Raw genomic sequence first — 15,268 nt, 5'->3', positions numbered from 1 at the left:
CCACGGAACAACTTTTCAGAATTAATAAAAATACTGGCGAAAGAAATAGCATCAGGGGGCCCACACCCTGTCCACGAGGGTGGGGGGTGCGCCCCCTGCCTCGTGGGCCCCCTGGACGTCCACCGACCTCAACTCCAACTCCATATATTTGCTTTCACGGAGAAAAAATCAGAGAGAAAGTTTCATCGCATTTTATGATATGGAGCCGCCGCCAAGCCCTAATCTCTCTCGGAAGGGCTGATCTGGAGTCCGTTCGGGGCTCCGAAGAGGGGGATTCATCGTCGTCGTCATCATCAACCATCCTCCATCACCAATTTCATGATGCTCACCGCCGTGCGTGAGTAATGCCATCGTAGGCTTGCTGGACGGTGATGGGTTGGGTGAGATTTACCATGTAATCAAGTTAGTTTTGTTAGGATTTGGTCCCTAGTATCCACTATGTTCTGAGATTGATGTTGCTATGACTTTGCTATGCTTAATGCTTGTCACTAGGGCCCGAGTGCCATGATTTCAGATCTGAACCTATTATGTTTTCATGAATATATGTGAGTTCTTGATCCTATCTTGCAAGTCTATAGTCACCTATTATGTGTTATGATCCGACAACCCCGAAGTGAGAATAATCGGGATACTTCTCGGTGATGACCGTAGTTTGAGGAATTCATGTATTCACTATGTGTTAATGCTTTCGTCCAGTACTCTATTAAAAGGAGGCCTTAATATCCCTTAGTTTCCATTAGGACCCCGCTGCCACGGGAGGGTAGGACAAAAGATGTCATGCAAGTTCTTTTCCATAAGCATGTATGACTATATTCAGAATACATGCCTACATTACATTGATGAATTGGAGCTAGTTCTGTGTCACCCTATGTTATAAATATTACATGAGGAATCGCATCCAACATAATTATCCATCACTGATCCAATGCGTATGAGGTTTTCACATATTGTGCTTTGCTTATTTACTTCACCGTTGCTACTGTTACAATTACTACAAAACTCCTATCGTTACTTTTGCTACTGTTACCGTTACTTCCATACTACTTTGCTACTAAATACTTTATTGCGGATACTAAGTTATCCCTGTGTGGTTGAATTGACAACTCAATGGCTAATACTTGAGAATATTCTTTGGCTCCCCTTGTGTCGAATCAATAAATTTGGGTTGAATACTCTACCCTCGAAAACTGTTGCAATCCCCTATACTTGTGGGTTATCAAGACTATTTTCTGGCGTCGTTGCCGGGGAGCATAGCTCTATTCTTTGAGTCACTTGGGATTTATATCTGCTGGTCACTACGAGGAACTTGAAAGATGAAAGAACTAAGATTTTTCCCTCAACTATGAGGGGAGGTAAGGAACTGCCATCTAGCTCTGCACTAGATTCTCCTTGTGTTTTGAGTAAGCTTGCGACACCTAAACCTGCTACTGCTATGAATTCTGATATGTCGCATGTTATTAATGATGCCACTTGTACTATGCATGATACTTATGATGAAACTACTTCTGTGCTTGATACTACTTTGCAATTAGGTGAATTTCTAGATGAACAACTTGCTAGGGTTAGAGAGAATGAAATTGTTGAAGATAGTGATGATGAAGGTTCTCCCCCTAAGTATGAATTGCCTGTTGTTCCAAAGGGTTATGTTATGGATGAAGAAACTACTAGAGCTATTCTTGCTTGCAATGATAGATCTGATCTTAAGAAGTTATTAGCTAAATGGAAAGAAAAATCTCTAAATGCTAGAATGAAATATGACCCTGCTTTTGCTACTTCACCTATCTTTTTTACTGATAAGGAGTATGAATTCTCTGTCGATCCTGAGATAATTACTTTGGTTGAATCTGATCCTTTTTATGGCTATGAATCTGAAACTGTTGTGGCACATCTTACTAAGTTAAATGATATAGCCACCCTGTTCACTAATGATGAGAAGTCTCTCTACTATTATATCCTTAAGATATTTCCATTCTCATTAAAGGGTGATGCTAAAACTTGGTTTAATTCTCTTGATCTTGGTTGTGTGCGTAGTCCTCAGGATATGCTTTATTACTTCTCTGCTAAATATTTCCCTGCTCATAAGAAACAAGCTGCCTTGAGGGAAATATATAATTTTGTGCAAATTGAAGAAGAGAGTATCCCACAAGCTTGGGGGAGGCTTCTCCGATTACTTAATGCTTTGCCTGATCATCCTCTTAAGAAAAATGAAATACTCGATATCTTTTATAATGGACTAACCGATGCTTCCAAGGACCACTTGGATAGTTGTGCTGGTTGTGTTTTCAGGGAAAGAACAGTTGACCGAGCTGAATTGTTATTGAATAATATGTTGACTAATGAAAATAATTGGACTCTTCCTGAGCCAATTCCTGAGCCAACTCCTAAACCAACTCCGAAGAAGAGGGGAGTTCTATTTCTTAGTCCTGAAGATATGCAAGAGGCAAAGAAATCTATGAAAGAAAAGGTATTAAAGCTGAAGATGTTAAGAATTTACCTTCTGTTGAAGAAATACATGGTCTTAATCTACCACCTATTGAAGAAACACATGGTCTTGATAACCCGACACAGGTAGTAAAGGTAAATTCTCTCTATAGATATGATAAAGTTGAAATCCCGTCTACTAAGTTTCCTAACCAATGTTTAGATGAATTTGACGATTTTATGGCTAGACAAGAAAATTTCAATGCTTATGTTGGTAGAGAATTAAAGAGTAGTGCTTACATGATTGGATGCTTGAGTGATTATATGGCTAGAGTTAAAGGTGAACTTAAACACATTAGCAAATATGCTTCTATAGTTACCACTCAAGTGGAACAAGTACTTAAAGCTCAAAGTGATTTGCTTGATGAATTAAATAATAAACATGATTTTCTGTTAGAGTGGCTACTAGAATGGGTAAAATGACTCAGGAACCTTTGTATCCTGAAGGCCACCCTAAGAGAATTGAGCAAGATTCTCAGAGAAATAATGTAGATGCACCTAGTCCTTCTAAAAAGAAGAAAAAGAAAAATGATAGGACTAGGCATGCTTCTAGTGAACCTGTTATAGACACACCTGAGAATCCCAATGATATTTCTATTTCTGATGCTGAAACACAATCTGGTGATGAACATGAACCTAGTGATAATGTTAATGATAATGTTCGTGTTGATGCTCAACCTAGCAATAATAATGATCTAGAGACTGAACCTGCTGTTGATCTTGATAACCCACAATCAAGGAATCAACGTTATGATAAGAGATACTTTGTTGCTAGGAAGCACGGTAAAGAAAGAGAACCATGGATTCGGAAACCCATGCCTTTTCCTCCTAAGCCATCTAAGAAAAAGGATGATGAGGATTTTGAGCGCTTTGCTGAAATGATTAGACCTATCTTCTTACGTATGCACTTAACTGATATGCTTAAAGTGAATCCTTATGCTAAATACATGAAGGATATTATTACAAATAAAAGAAAGATACCGAAAGATGAAATTTCCACCATGCTTGCTAATTATACTTTTAATGGTGGAATACCAAAGAAACTAGGAGATCGAGGAGTACCAACTATACCATGCTCCATTAAAAGAAACTATGTTAGAACTACTTTATGTGATCTTGGAGCCGGTGTTAGTGTTATGCCTCTCTATTTATATTGTAGACTTGAATTGAATAAGTTGATACCTACTGAAATATCTTTGCAAATGGCTGACAAATCAATTGCTATACCTGTCGGTATTTGTGAGGATGTGCCTATTGTGGTTGCAAATGTCACTATCTTAACGGACTTTGTTATTCTCGATATTCCTGAGGACGATAGTATGTCGATTATCCTTGGTAGACCCTTTTTGAATACTGCAGGGGCTGTTATTGATTGCAACAAAGGCAATTTCACTTTTCATGTTAATGGTAATGAGCGGTACACTTTCCGAGGAAACAACCTCAAGTTCATAGCATCAATTCTATTGCAAAAATTCCAACTATCATTATTGGAGGTTTTGAATTTCCTCTTCCTACTGTCAAGAACAAATATGATATTCTTATTATTGGGGATGTTCATATCCCCGTTGAGGTAACCAAGTGTTATTCGAAATTTCTCCGGTTCCATGTTATTCGGAATGAGTTTGTTAACAAGACTTGAGCAACCTTGTTAGCGGATTCCTTTTGATGATCATGAGATGGATGAAACTAGAAGGCACAACCTTCTGTACCCTCTTTTTACTTTCTGTTATTTAGAATAAATAAAGCAAAAATAGTATTATTTTTTGTCTGTTTTCTGAATTATCCATGCAATAAAAAAATATCCCAAAAATAAAAGTTCTCCAAATGCCCTGCCAATTTAGTATGATTTTTTTCTGGAATATTTAAGAATATTTGGCACTAAGAACACAGCAGGGGGAGCTGGCATCTGGCCACGAGGGTCCAGGGCGCGCCCCCCTGTCTCGTGGGCCCATGGTGGCCCCCCTGCACTTATTCCTGCACCCACACACTTCATCTTCCTCCCAAAAAATCACCATCCAGCTCAAGCACGAGTTCTAGCTCACTTTGCTGCCATTTTCGATCTCCTTGCTCAAAGCTCCATTCGCAAAACTACTTTGGGGGATTGTTCCTTGGTATGTGACTCCTCCAATGGTCCAATTAGTTTTTGTTCTAGTGCTTTATTTATTGCAATTTTTTGCTGCCTAGGTGAGCCTGTTCTTGAGCTTGCATGTCAAATTTATATGGTCCCAAGTAATTATAATGCATGATATAGGCTCTAGGCACTTGTGGGAGTAGTTGTTATCAGTTTTGTTGAGTTTGATTCACTTTTATTTTGAGTTACTAAAAATTTCAGAAAATGATGTAGAGATTTTTGAGGGGCTCTTCTAGCCAAGGCTCCAAGGATAAACAAGCTAAGGAGAAACAAAAGGCCAAGTATAATCTTCCTCGTGTGGCGGAAGTATGGCCGTGTGGGTGGCCTTGTGATAATTTCTTGAGAGCATCCGGGATTTATGAAGACTTTTATTCTTTGGCTGATAGTTTGGGCCTCACCGACTTCCTCCACGACCGGATTGAACAGTATCTTTTACTCTCCAATACTTCTGTGCAAAACTTCTACTGTTATCCTAAAAATTCACCTCCTTCAGTAGCTTTTCATTTATATGATGAGGCTAGGGAGATGTCATTACGTAATTTTTATGCGGTTTGCAGAATATCCTTCAAGGGCAGCTTAGAGGAACCACATCGTAAACATGTGGATGGTTTCATTGATACTATTACTGTAGGGGAATCGAGGAAGGTTTTCGATGCAAGAATAACTAGCATACATTTTCCTGTTTTACGCTACTTTGCCATATTTGCTAGTCGATGCTTAATTGGTCGCGGAAACTGCGGAAACCTCAGTGTTCCTAATATTATTATTTTGTTCCATGCTTTATTTCATGACAACTCTACTAGTATGGGTGCTATTATTGCTAAACGGTTAAGCCTGAACAATACAAAGGGCCCCATCTTTGGAGGTATCTATGCTGCACGCCTTGCTAAACATTTCAGGATACCTATTAGGCATTTTGAGAAAGAGGAAAAACTGATGCCCCCTACTTTTCTACACTATAAGAGCATGGTAGCACATGAGTTTATTGTTAACAATGATGATAAGATGCTTCTGTATAATCTTAGATTTAGTAAGAAACACAATGAGATTATTATCTTGCCAGCGCCCTCTTTGTTTGATTTAACTGCAGGCCACTACCCCGTCTTACTGGCGGCCGTCTATGCGCACCGAGGCTAGACATCAGCTCCAGAGCCTGAGCCGGAACCACCACTTGACCCTTATCGACCATCCTGTTATCAGTGGGATCCGGAGGAGATCGCCAGCCAGTGGCAGTATGATGACACTCCTCAGTACACCGGAGAGAGTGGCCGCGATCCATGGGCATAGACCAACTTAGGCCAAAAGCCTAAGCTTGGGGGAGTACGTATTGCTCACCGACATTACATTCATGTTCACACACCCATTCTAGTTGTCGGTGCTCATACTTTTTCATTGTACTTTCCATGCTAGTTTAATTTTCTTTTTCTAGCTTTCTTCTTGTGTGTTTGAATAACCTTAAGAAAAAACAAAAAAAATATTAGTTAGTTTACTTTCCATGTTGTAGTAGTAGTAATTAAAAGAAAACACAAAAAGATTTCTCGTTCTTCTTTTGCTTGTTGGGAGCTTTCTCGTGTAAATAGGTTTATTTCTTTTCTTTCCTTTGGGGGTCGAGAGGAGAAGACCATAATGAAAATGTTTAGTGGCTCTCATATGCATGATTGTTGGTTTAACCATGAGCCCATATTACCTTGTCTTCTCCCTTGAATTGAATGCTTGCAGATTCCAACTTAGTCAAATGCACGTGCACTATTATTATTATACACACCGTTCAGTCGTGCAAGTGAAAGGCAATAATGACGATATATGATGGACTGATTGAGATGAGAGAAGCTGGTATGAACTTGACCTCTCTTGTTTTTGTAAATATGATTAGTTCATTGTTCCTGATTCAGCCTATTATGAATAAACATGTTTGCAATGACAATTAGAGATTATAGTTGCTTATGCCATGCTTAATTAGCTATGAGTTTATAATGGTTTACCTTGCGTGCCAACATGCTATTAAAATGGTTGTGATGTGGTATGATAAGGTGGTATCCTCCTTTGAATGATTCGAGTGACTTGACTTGGCACATGTTCACGCATGTAGTTGAAACAAAATCAACATAGTCTTCATGATATTTATGTTCATGGTGGATTATATCCTATTCATGCTTGCACTCGGTGTTGATTAATTTTAATGCATGTTCATGATTGTTGTCGCTCTCTCAGTTGGTCGCTTCCCAGTCTTTTGCTAGCCTTCACCTGTACTAAGCAGGAATACTGCTTGTGCATCCAAACTCCATAAACCCCAAAGTTATTCCATATGAGTCCACCATACCTTCCTATATGCGGTATTTACCTGCCGTTCCAAGTAAATTTGTATGTGCCAAACTCCAAACATTCAAATGAAATTTTGTTTTGTATGCTCGAGCAGCTCATGTGTCAACTAGGGTTGTCTGTATCTTCCATGCTAGGTGGGTTATTCTCAAGAGGAGCGGACTCCGCTCCTCATTCACGAGAAAATGGCTGGTAACCGGGATGCCCAGTCCCATGCTCAAATCAAATCAAAATAATTAAACAAAACTCCCCCAGGATTGTTGCTAGTTGGAGGCACCCGTTGTTTCGGGCAAGCCATGGATTGATGCTTGTTGGTGGTGGGGGAGTATAAACTGTACCATTCTGTTTGGGAACCGCCTATAATGTATGTAGTATGGAAGATATTGAGATCTCATAGTTGTTATGTTGACAGTGAAAGTATACCGCTCAAAATGTTATTCATCTCTATTTTAAAATCGAGCTCTGGCACCTCTACAAATCCCCGCGTCCCTCTGCGAAGGGCCTATCTATTTACTTTTATGTTGTGTCATCACCCTCTTATTAAAAAGCACCCGCTGGAGAACACCGCTGTCATTTGCATGCATTACTATTAGTTTATATTTGGTATGACTTGACTGGATCTCTTTTACCATGAATTACAATGTTTATTCAGTCCTTGATCTTTAAAGGTGCTCTGCATTTATGTTTTGCGGTCTCAGAAAGGGCTAGCGAGATACCATCTTGTTATATCATATTATGATTATTTTGAGAAAGTGTTGTCATCCGTGATTTATTATTATTGTTCGCTAGTTGATTATGACATTGATATGAGTAAACATGAGACCTAAGTGTTATTGTCAATATGGTTAGTTCATAATCTTTGTTGGAAACTTGCATGCTGGCTTTACATATTTGCAACAACAAGAGCAAACCAAGTTTGTAAAAGTTTTTCTTTATCACTTTCAGTTTGTCAACTGAATTGCTTGAGGACAAGCAAAGCTTTAAGCTTTGGGGAGTTGATACGTCTCCGTTGTATCTACTTTTCCAAACACTTTTGCCCTTGTTTTGGACTCTAACTTGCATGATTTGAATGAAACTAACCCGGATTGATGCTGGTTTCAGCAGAACTGCCATGGTTTTATTTTTGTGCAGAAATAAAAGTTCTCGGAATGACCTGAAAAGCCACGGAGCAACTTTTCAGAATTAATAAAAAATACTGGCGAAAGAAATAGCATTAGGGGGCCCACACCCTGTCCACGAGGGTGGAGGGCGCGCCCCTGCCTCGTGGGCCCCCTGGACGTCCACCGACCTCAACTCCAACTCCATATATTTGGTTTCGCGGAGAAAAAAATCAGAGAGAAAGTTTCATCACGTTTTACGATACGGAGCCGCCGCCAAGCCCTAATCTCTCCTGGGAGGGCTCATCTGGAGTCCGTTCGGGGCTCCGGAGAGGGGGATTCGTCGCCGTCATCATCATCAATCATCCTCCATCACCAATTTCATGATGCTCATCGCCGTGCATGAGTAATTCCATCGTAGGCTTGTTGGACGGTGATGGGTTGGATGATATTTACCATGTAATCAAGTTAGTTTTGTTAGGGTTTGATCCCTAGTATCCACTATGTTCTGATATTGATGTTGCTATGACTTTGCTATGCTTAATGCTTGTCACTAGGGCCCGAGTGCCATGATTTCAGATCTGAACCTATTATGTTTTCATGAATATATGTGAGTTCTTGATCCTATCTTGCAAGTCTATAGTCACCTATTATGTGTTATGATCCAACAACCCCGTAGTGACAATAATCGGGATACTTCTCGGTGATGACCGTAGTTTGAGGAGTTCATGTATTCACTATGTGTTAATGCTTTGGTCCGGTACTCTATTAAAAGGAGGCCTTAATATCCCTTAATTTCCATTAGTACCCCGCCGCCACGGGAGGGTAGGACAAAAGATGTCATGCAAGTTCTTTTCCATAAGCACGTATGACTATATTCGGAATACATGCCTACATTACATTGATGAATTGGAGCTAGTTCTGTGTCACCCTATGTTATATCTATTACATGAGGAATCGCATCCGACATAATTATCCATCACTAATCCAATGCCTACAGGCTTTTCACATAGTATGCTTTGCTTATTTACTTTACCGTTGCTACTGTTACAATTACTACAAAACTCCTATCGTTACTTTTGCTACTGTTACCGTTACTTCCATACTACTTTGCTACTAAATACTTTGTTGCAGATACTAAGTTATCCAGGTGTGGTTGAATTGACAACTCAATTGCTAATACTTGAGGATATTCTTTAGCTCCCCTTGTGTCGAATCAATAAATTTGGGTTGAATACTCTACCCTCGAAAACTGTTGCGGTTCCCTATACTTGTGGGTTATCACCAGGATACATACTTAATCCTTCTTCCTTCTGGGATGATGAGCATAATCGACTTACTGGCGCATGTTTGACACGAGAAAAATCTTAATGGGCACTCTGTGAGAAGGGAAAAGGAGGTGTTTGATTTCTCTCATGTGCCGGGGAAAAAGAAAATGCGGGCGTGCCAGTGTACCATAGTACAGAAAGAAAAGTGATACGGGAAAAAAGTATTTCATTTATCTCCTTGGATGAACAAAATTACAAGATCCCATAAAAATGGTTGCGCTCCGTGGCCTACTAGCGCGGCCTGCCTGAGTATGGCGATGTGCGGTCTCCTCGTTCCCGGAGCCTCGAAAAGCTCCTGATTAATTACTCCCGCGGGTTGCTCCGTGAGATACCTCCGATTAAGCCGTGTGGTCGTCTTCGTCGTCTTCGCTTCGCGTTCTCCATGCATGATGACGATGGTATGAGTATATGGTGTGGGCGGCGGCAAAACCCGTGTCCTCGTCGGTACACGTGCTGCTCAAAACATGGCTTTGTGTTGGCCACATTCGTCCTCGCCGTCACGCCTTGTCGGTCTTGACAACGTTGATGTAGTCGGTGTTGAAGTTGCATGGGTCCTGCTCTACTCGGACTTCTTGACGATGTAGCGGTTTCGTCGGGATACGCAAGGGGTTCGCCTCCCGGGAATATTCTTATGGAGACCGGCGTCGGTGTAAAACCAACGCACGCTCGCATCGGCATGGTCGGTGTGGTTGGCGACTCGTCTTGGCTAGACGCCGAGTTTACGGCGGTCCGCCAAGACAAGGGCGCCGCCTCACGGGGCCACAATAAGAGGTTGGTGAAGTTGCATCTCCACCCAGCCATCGCGCCTCATGTTCATGGGCTCTGGGACATGGACAACGCCATGTGGTGGTGCCTTGTCTCTCGGCTAGACGCCGAGTTTACGTCAATCCGCGAAGACAAGAGATCGGCCTCACTGAGCCGTGGCAAGATCTTGGTGAAGTTGCATCACCTTCCCACCGTCGGGCCTAGTTATCATGGGCTCTGGGTTGCGAATGGCATCATGCGGCACCGTCTTCTCCTCCGGGTCACGGACAACACCGTGTAGCGCCATCTTCTTCCATGTGTTGCGGGCTTCATGATGTGGGCACCACCAGGGTGTGCGTCGTCTTCGTGGCTCCAGGTCGCGGGCTCCATCTTGAAGAGGTAGACATCGGTGGTGTCGTCCTGCGAGCTCCACGCCTTCGTCCTCCGCGACACCAGCTTGATGTTGACGTTGGTGGCGTCCTCCTTGCAAGCTCCATTCCACGATCCTCCACGGCACCGGGTTGATGATGTTGGCGACGGGCGTCGTCTTGGCGAGTTCCTTGCCGCCATCCACCCTGGCACGGTCGCGGCATCCTCGGGAGCTCCACGCATTCGTCCTCCATGGTACCGGCTTGATGAAGAAAACAAGGGGGGCGTCCTAGCGAGCTCCGTGTCACCATCCTCCTCCGCACGCGGCGGCATCCCTGCGAGCTCCATGCCTCCGCGCTCTAGCTTGACAAAGTAGATGTCGGCGGCATCCCCAACGGGCGCCAGGCCTCCGTCCTCTAGCTCCAGCATGACGAAGTAGATGGCGGGCGTCCTCCTTGTGAGCTCCCTATCATGATCCTTGCGACACCGCGTTGATGATGTTGACGATGGGCCTGGCGGTGTTGATGTAGTTACTGGTCCGACGTCGTTGTCCACCGCGTGCATTGTATCTAGTACGAGAAGAGTGCTGCATTGTCTATGGCCGCATCCGTCGGGTGTGTTGTGATCCCCCGCCTCCATTGCACCGGGTACGAGAAGAGCGCCGCATCATCCGCAGCCATCTCTGTTGGGCGCGTCATCGACCGCCTCGGCAACACCAAGTAGGGAAGAGCGTCTCTTTGTTCGCGGCCACCTTCATTGGGCGTGTCGTCCACCGCCTAAACTTCTCCTACGAGAAAAGCGCCTCATCGTTCGCAGCCGCCTCCATTGAGCACGTCATCCGCCTCCTCCGTTGCACCTAGTACATGAAAAACAAAAAAAGTACGTACCATAGAGAAAGAAGAGGACGTGCTAGCCTTTGCACATATCTCCCGAGTGCCCAGGCATTATTTTGGCAGCATACTCAGCTCCATGACGTGTCACTAGGCTGATGGCGTCCCGGCGCACCACCATGCACGTCGGTGATCGATGGAACTGTACACCAGGGACTTGTACGCCAATAACCCGTCCGCCATGATGGATGTTTCATCTTGGGCTACATCAACGTGAGCTTCGGTTGTGCCACGCCGCTTCCTCTGGGACACCGTCCCTGTCCAACGCGATCAGAACGCCATGGACTGTACATCGGAGAGGCCTGTTCGCCATGGCCTTGTGTCGGGCTACGCCGTCGTGAGCTCCGGTTCTGCCACGCTGTCTCCTCCGGGACACTAGACCTGTTCAATGGGACCGGGACACCATGGACCTGTACACTAGTGACATGTGCGCCATGGGTTTGTCTTGGGCTACACAATCGTGAGCTCCCTTCCACCATGAGTCATCTCTAACTAGAAGCAAGGCGCAAGACTTGCTCGGGGCGCCATGGACTGTCTCGCGTGACCTGTTCGCCATGGACTTGACTTGGGCCACGCCGTGGCGAGTTCCAGTTCTGCCACGCCGTCTCTTCCTAGAGGCAAGACCGCCGACCTGTTCGCCGTGATTGGTACGCCAAATTCTTATGCACCAGAGAGACCTGTTCGCCATGGACATGACTCGGGCTACGTCATCGCGAGCCCCAGTTCCACCATGCCATCTCCTCCTGGAAGCAACACCGCCTACCTGTTCGCCGCGATCGGGACACCAAAGACTTGTGCACCGAAGAGACCTGTTTGCCATGGAGTTGACTCGGGCTACGTCATCGCAAGCTCCGGTTCAGTCATGTCGTCTCCTCCTGGAAGCAAGATCGACGACCTGTTCGCCGCGATCGGGACGTCAAAGAATTGTGCACCAGAGAGACCTGTTCGTCGATGACCCGTGCGTCGCAACCTGTACACCGTGTCCTGTTCGCCGAGGACATGTAGGCCGCCATGATAGATACCCAGAGCTAGCACTTGGGCTACATCATCGTGCTCCGGCTGCCTCCGAGTATCTCCAACAGGAGCGTGATGCCTGGCTTGTCGTAGTCAATCTCCGGTGGTGTTGGTGTTGTTAGGCCTAGGTGTAGTCTTCTGGACCGGCAAAGTAGTCTCCGTAGTGGTGGATGTGTGGACAGCTCCTTCTTGTTCTAGAATACATTCGTGTGTGCGAGGGCGCTGCCGCACTGCCCTGGGATCCTGGGCTTCTCTCTGTCGGCTGCGTGGTCCGCTGCCTCCGGGTGCTGGATGACTACGTACATCCTAGTCCGCCACGGGGCAATCTCCTTTTTTGCATGATTTCTCTTCGGTTGCGTGTATCCTGCAAATAAAAAGAAGGATTTGTGTGTGTGTGTGTGTGTATATATATATATATATATATATATATATATATATATATATATATGGGACTCCTCTTTTATACTCCCAAGAGTATGTACTCCCACCTTAACGGATAAGGTTGAAGGAGCTGACCCATCCGTCAAATTTGTTACACAGTACAATTAATTTCAATGCATGCGTTATCCACACCCTAGAAATTAGGAACTGCCCATGCGCCACTCAAACATTTAAGTAATTATATTTTTCATCCATGCAGTATATTATCAGTGAAAGTGCTCCACGTGATACCACTTTGGAGTATTTACCTAGTGTGCAAAAATTTGGAGAATATATACTGCTTGCAACTGAGTGCTATACGTGAGTATAAGCTACTTTTTTGTGGAGTGGGTATATACTACTTTTTAAGGTGAGTATGTACCACATTTTGATGAGATGTGATATACTATTTTGTTAGCCAGTGAGTATATACTACTTTTTGGTTAGTGAGTATATACTATATTTTACTAAGATGATATATACTACTACTTTATACATGAGTACATTTATATATTTTATCGAGATAGTATATACTACTTTGTTGGGAGTGCCTGCATACTACATTTTTTATGACTGCGCATACAGCTACATTTGTGAGTGAGTACATACCAAAATTTGTTCTATGAAGGGGATTATAATTCGGCAAGTGAAAGCATAAATCAGAATGAAGTATAGTCAATGATGAAGAGTATTTTATTCAGTAGAAAATATAAAATGAAAAGGCAGTATGCACTAAAATATAAAGCAGACTAAGGTAGTTAATAACTTCAATAACAAGATTACAAAAAAAAGGAGTGTTGGACCGGACGACATGTTTCAGAGTAATAAGTTACAAATATTCTGTCATTGCCGAGCATAAAGTTCTGGAGTATATTGCATAGAAGCAAGAAGCTACAAGACACAAATGTGTCTATTTGTGTTAAATTAGTTCTTCAAAATACAGAAAATCACACGGTTGACCATCTCCTGTCCCAAAGACCTTGCACACGCCACAAAGAAGAAGAAACGACAGCAGCCGGTCGCCGTGGTCTAATGCATCAGCTGTGATTTCTTGTATGTGATATCTGCACATGGAGACATTCTGTTAAATGTTAATTGAATGGATAAAGAAGCAGTTTACTAATGGAATGAACCAGGTACGTCCATATACTTATTAGATTAGTGCTTAGATGAAAAGATCGTCGTACATGCGCTGGAAAGACACCAAGTAGTAGATTGATGCAGAATACTATGTATCCACGATGCATGCACCCCCGCCCACACCATACGATCTACACAAACATACATGTCTCATGCACGAAAATTGATAGGCACCCCCTGTTGTTTCTATCCGATGGGGACAGAAGGATATCACCGCCGTCATATATGTTGATGGGGACAAGCAAGCAACGCGTAGTGTGCAAAATCCTGAGATATGAATTAACAGAACACCTATGAATTTTGTTGAGTGCCTACCTTACAAGATGAGTACGTCATGGAGCCACAGCTGACCGCATGTCGTCTTTGTCGTCGTGCCACGGCCTGAGTGCTTGGCGAGGAGCTCATCCATCCAGCCACCGCCGGCCGCACGGTCAGTGTAGATGCCGTCGAGTCACGCTTTTCCTCTGGGAGGTCTAGCACACCCGGTCGTTGATTCATACCCGATAAAATATAAACTTATCGCTAATAACATGGATAAGCTAACCGAGAGCTATCTTTCAGGAATCAGTTAGTTAATTAGTATTGTATTAATTAATTAATAGCTAACGGATTTGCATGGTGCAACCGAATAGAAACTCCATGCAGGATGGCCACGACGGTGGATGGAGCTAGGAATACGTATTCTTAGGAGTACCAACCCATTTTCCTATATATATGTATATATATGTGTGTGTGTGTCCTGAGATAAGTTGTTGGATGCATGGCAAGCGCACACCGCCATGGGCGCGTCTTCTGTAATCGGCACGTCGTCCCTGGTCGCCGGATACATGGCGACCTCGTCTTCAACCCATCCGGTGCATGCGCTCCATCGCTGCTACCTCGGGTATTTATCTGGTGGTGTTGTATTTGCTGCGCCGTCGGCTGCATGGGTTCTCGCCTGGGACGCGTGCATTGGTCTCCTGATCCTACGTGCCTCCCACATGCAACCTGATAAATCAATAAGACAAAGAAATAAAACATAGTTGATGCCTCCTGCGTGCATCGGCGGCCTTCATCTCGACCACCGCTTTTGATCGGTTGCGGCATCTCCCACCTATCTTCGTCGACGATGCTGCCGATAGGGGCGCATCCTCGACGCTGCTGCCGGGGTGCGTCACTAGGTTCTGGTCTTGGCCTGGGATGTGCGTGGCTTGCTCTTGCCTGGGTCTCTGCTCTTGCGTGAATTATTCTTCATCTGGCTGCGCTGGCGCCGCCGTCGGCATGTCCTTTGATCTCCTCTACGCTGCCTCCAGGGACGCGTAGCTGCGTGGGTTTCGCCTGTTGCGTTCCTGCCTA

General features: G+C 44.0%; 1 long non-coding RNA gene across 1 annotated transcript; it reads right to left on the bottom strand.

The window, feature by feature from the left end:
- Positions 1 to 13,607: 13,607 nt before the first annotated feature.
- Positions 13,608 to 14,422, bottom strand: LOC123094930 (uncharacterized). The gene is made up of 2 exons (XR_006446045.1): positions 14,249 to 14,422; positions 13,608 to 13,857 (listed from the first exon to the last, which is right to left on the bottom strand). It is a non-coding gene; the product is annotated as an uncharacterized lncRNA (long non-coding RNA).
- Between the last annotated feature and the right edge of the window lie 846 nt (positions 14,423 to 15,268).

The sequence above is a fragment of the Triticum aestivum genome, chromosome 4B (genome assembly GCF_018294505.1).
Source record: "Triticum aestivum cultivar Chinese Spring chromosome 4B, IWGSC CS RefSeq v2.1, whole genome shotgun sequence".
Lineage (NCBI taxonomy): Eukaryota > Viridiplantae > Streptophyta > Magnoliopsida > Poales > Poaceae > Triticum > Triticum aestivum.
Note: the sequence above shows the minus strand (reverse complement) of the source record. Positions and strands in the feature narration are given on the sequence as shown.